Consider the following 5,083-nt stretch of genomic DNA (forward strand, 5'->3'; position numbering starts at 1 on the left):
TGTACGGATCTGGAAGCAAGAGGAATTTCTCATGCTGCCCACGGCACCGTGGGTGAGAAGCTGCTACCCCTCCCCAGGCCAGCATAGGCACTTGGCAGCAGGTGCAAGGCAGCAGAGATGGGCATGTGTGGGGTGTCAGTGGTTTTTTGAGGGGCTGAAGGGCGGTTTTGGGAGGGAGGGATGAGGAGAGATGGAGAGCATTGCATCCAGCACCGGCTCCTTGCCTCCTGGCTTTGCAGGGAGGGGGGTGGGATGGGCACAGGGCTGCAGGCCCAGCAACCGCTGCCGCAAGGTGCCCCGAGGAGACACCTGAAATGTCTGGTGTCTGCAAACCAGGACTCGTGGTATGTAAGCACCATGAATTATTTAGGAGGTCCAGTGAAACAGGCTGCTCTCCTCCAACTGCTATGGAGGTGATACCTTATACCAGGGGCTGGAACCAGGTTACGCGAGGAGGGGAAACAAGCAGTGAGCAGCACCAGCCAGAAAGCAGCAGTCAGTCCTGCAGGCCCTGGCATCTGTCCAGAGAGAAGTGAAGTAAAATGAAACAGAATTAAAAGTGACTCTCTGTGATTCAGTCCTTGTCCTAAAATAAACTGTTCTCCCAAATCATACACTAGAAAAGTCCCCCCAGTCCTCCCACCACGCTGACAAAAAAGCACATATTTGTCTCCCTTCAGCTCTCCACGGTGCTTTTAATGGATAAAAGCCTGAATATATTTGCACAGTTTTTCTTTTGTGAACAATAAATCTCTCTCTCAAATATGTATAAACATGAAACAGGCAGCACTTTTTATAAAAAGATTTCAATATTTGTATTAAGGTTTTCCTGTACTGTATTTCATGTTACTATTGTATTAAACTCAGCTCTGTATGAAACCATGGCATTACATGCCTCTAGGCTGTGCCTGCTTATTTTAAATTAACATGCTGGTTTTTAGGTGTTAATGTTAAACTGGAAGCAAAGGTTTGCTTTGATGAACTGAATTTTCTGACTGAGCATATTAGTGTTCCAGACTGACCTGAAGATTAAGAAAGAATGTATAATTGTAAATATTTCTGAAACTGTGAAACATCTTTGCTTTGTGCACATTTTTTCATGTTTTATACAGAAAAGCATTAAAATGTAAATTTTTCTTCTAATTAATTGTTCTCTCTGCTTTATATATTTTAATTATTAAAAATGTTAGGGATATGATCGAAGGACAAAAAACAGATAGAAATAATCTCATTTCTCCTGAATCAAGAACACTTTTTAAAGTACTTACACGATGGTAATACCAATGGTTCTACAATTGTATTTGATAACACCAGATGCTGTACAAATAAGGTAGAATCAGCCCCTGCAGAGGGAGATTTTAAAAAAGAGGGCTTATATGAAACAGGAGGAACAGGGAGTAGTTTTTGATGCTGTGACCTTCTCACTTTCTAACATGCCTAATTTTTTCCATCACTAAGTGTGTGATTGTAACTCTAGATCAGCTTAGGTTTTGGGGAGAATAACACCTGTGCTGGGAGCCTCTGCAAAGGGAGGAATGTGTGTAGAAAACATACAGAGTCACAGCTGAAAATGGGACAAGCTGGGTAATGTGTTCATCATCTGTGGTACAAACAGAAAAGACTGAAAACATCTAAACTTTCTGCCTGAAAATAACCATGGGCAAGGATTTGTCTCATGTTTAAATGTAATAACATGAGCTTTCTTCCTCTTCCTTCTCAGGTAGAATCTACCAGCCAGTGCAGCCAGTTACCATTTGTGCTGCCCACACGTGTCTGTCAGTGACCTCCATGTTATCAGGCTGTCCGTCACTTTCCATCATGTGCTAATGTGTCAGCCCTGCTGCCTCCTCTCCTGGGGCCCTCTGAGCTACCAGAGTGACAGTGATGGAGCAGTGTCAGCCACCACTCAGGCCTGCACTCAGTACCTAAGGTTGAAGAAGACTAGCAGTCAAGGCCAAAGGAATGACCACATGCAAACCAGCAGGACTGTGGGCACAATGGGACAATCCTTGACCAAAATATGACCACTGGCATTTAACTTCGTTCAGTGTATGCTGAGCATAAAAGTTCAGGGCAGTTGGAGCATCTGCACAGAGCCAGTAGATAAAACATGGGACCTCTGGGAAACCAAGGGGGATCCTCTCAAGCAAAACAGCTGGCTCTGGATTTCTGACCTTGGGCAAGGAGTCCCAGTCTTCAAACTGTTGTGTAATTTCCTGCTGTCTCTCTTATTTGGATGCCACATTCTATCCAGAGATGGCTGCAGTCCCATACTGGAAGGACTCAGCAGGTCTTTGGCTCAGGCCCAGAACCTGAGTCACCAAACTGCTGTCTTTGTTTAGTAATCAGAGTCTTCAGCTTCCACAAAAACAGTTGTTAGCAATATTAGTTTATTGATTGTTCTCTATTTTATCGGGCATTCTCAGCACTTTATAATTGTCTCATGCTCTATTTATTTATTTCATTTTGCTTTGGTTGTAAGTGTAATTAGCAGCAAAGCTGCCAGCATCACCTGAATGTTTCTGCTGCTGTTGGAAATAAAAAAATACTCTTATTTTCTAAAGTAATAATGTCTGTAGTCTGCAACTACATATGGCAATATATAACTTGCCAAGAGCACAAGTAACTACTGTTTTTTCATTTAGCAATTCAAGCATGGGTCAGAGCTGTCATGCCTGGCTGGCAGATTGCAGCCCATTGCTTTCCAAGGTGTTTATAGGTTACATCACTTTATGTCTGTCCAAAGCTTTTCTCTTCTGGGCTCCAAAGTATCCAATCTGCAAGGGCAGTCTGGGGTTCAGATATTCAAGTGGCTTGCATGCAGGGACAAAAATGGGTGTGGAGTTAGAAAAATCTGGTCTACAATTATGAAGCAAATATTTCAGACCTAATAGCATCTGTATATAGTTACACTAGAAATGCAAATAGCTTCATAATGAGTTACATCCCTTTGCATAATAGTTGCATTTGCACACTGAGGAAAAAGGGCATATTTTACACTAATAACTTCTCAGCAGGTCCCATAAGATTATTGTGAATTTCCCTGACAGACGATAAAGTCAGGTGGAGACAAAGATCACAACAGATATTCATTCAAACTCCCTTTCTCAATGGAGTTGAGCTGTTATTATGGAGACCAGGCAACCACCAAAGAGTACATTCAGCACATTCCCACCCCGGCTGGTTCTTCAGACATGGAGGTTCATACTGACACACTAGGGCTGAGCAGAGCCCTTAGGTTCCTTTGTTTCAGTAGGTATGTATTAAGCCTGTAGTTTTTGTCTGCATGTAGCAGCCACTGCCTTCTTGGATGTGGTCTGAGTTATACACCATGGTGCACGATGATGCGTGCTGGTGGCTTCAGACAGATTCAGCAGCCTTTTTGTGTCCTGATTTATCAGTTCTTTTGGATTAACAATACCAAAAGTCACCAGTTCTTATTCGTTCTTGGAAGGCTTTCACACATTAACTCTCTGTGCAAACTTGCCTCTTCTCAGCTTCCTGTTTTCTGGTACCTGTTTCTCCATCTAAATGCATGGGCACCCACAGAGACCATTCCCACCAACTCATGCAGAAATGGCTTCTAGAACAGGATAAAGATATCAAGGACCAGAAAATGCTAGTTCATCCCTCTTGTATATACACAAAAGTCTAGAGCCAGATATCCTCACCTGGAGGAGGAAATTCAGGTAACCCAGCCAGGGTGGGTACCTAGCTCATGCAGAATGTCAAGCTACTGCAGTTACAAAGCTCTGGGGCTGAAGCCGACCACCTTGGAGGCTAGATGGGCTCCGTCTGCCCATCTCCATCTGGCTTACAGCAAAATGAAGACAGCAGGACTGGGTGAAACTTTTGCAAGGTCTGCAAACTCATTGCAATGCATGAGTAACTTATCTCACAAGCTTCTTATATGGTGCCTTGTTTGGATTTGACAAATAAGCCAATTTAAAACTGTCAGTGGCTGCAAAGAGCAGTGCACAGAGCTTCTGAGTGAGAGTTTATTTAAGAATGTAACGTTTCGCTCTAACCTAAGCTGCTCTATGTATTATTTCCTTTACAGTTGCACTTGATCCATAGTGTGGCTAGTCATGGTAAACACCATGCCTGTGTACATGCCTACAGAGCCCTGACGTTCTCAGATGCTGGGCAAATGAAGGCTGCCATCAGCCAGATGCAGGAGGACGGTTGGACTGAATGATCTTCAGAGGTCCCATCCAACCCTGATGACTCCTTGACTCTACAAGGAAGCACAGATCACATTCCTCCTGAAATCTTTATATTCCCTTGGCTTTGCCTTCCTAAAATCAAAACATTTATGTTTGCCTAATTAGAGGAGTGTGTTTTGGCAGGGAACACAAGTTGCATTTTTAGGTCTTTGGTTGGACAGGCTTAAAATAACTGTCAGCCTTAGTTCTTTCAGAGACTGGATAGTGTGGATATTTTTAGTAAAACTGATGTGATGTGTTAAGACTGAAAAAATAGAATTTATATTACATTTCAAAATATTACTGCACAATTTTGAGATGCTGCCATGGCGACCACAGCATTACCCTGCTTTACATGCATGGTCAGTCACTAGGTCTCCCCAGGCTTTCCGAGCAATTCAGTATCTTGGGGTTTTATTTACCTTCTTGTTGCAACTTGTCTGTCTGATGGCTCAAATATTTGCAAGTCCCTGTCAGGGAGGCAAAGACCTAGATACTTACATAGCCATAGTACTACCAGCTGAGCCCAAATGCCCCTTTTGTAGCTGCTTCTAAACGTGGCAAGAAAGAAGGGGTCTGGACTCACACATCCCCTATAATTGCAATACAGATCATGAGCATTCAGTTACTTAACACAGATAAAAAGAACCAGTTTACAAATCTAATAGAAATACTGTGCCTGAAACTTCACCTCAGTCTTCCTTTTAAATCCTCTGAGCAGCAGCTATCAACAGGTAGCACAACCTGAGCTTCTAATACAGTGGCAGTGGAAGTGCTCTGTAAGAAAACCTCTCTCCAAACTGGCACAAAGACAGCAATTGGCTGTTAAGTGCAAATGCTTCAGAGCATGGGTCACTTGCCTAGCTGCAGATAACAGC

Source organism: Chaetura pelagica, unplaced genomic scaffold, assembly GCF_000747805.2.
Source record: "Chaetura pelagica isolate M959 unplaced genomic scaffold, ChaPel_1.0 scaffold48, whole genome shotgun sequence".
Classification (NCBI taxonomy): Eukaryota; Metazoa; Chordata; class Aves; order Apodiformes; family Apodidae; genus Chaetura; species Chaetura pelagica.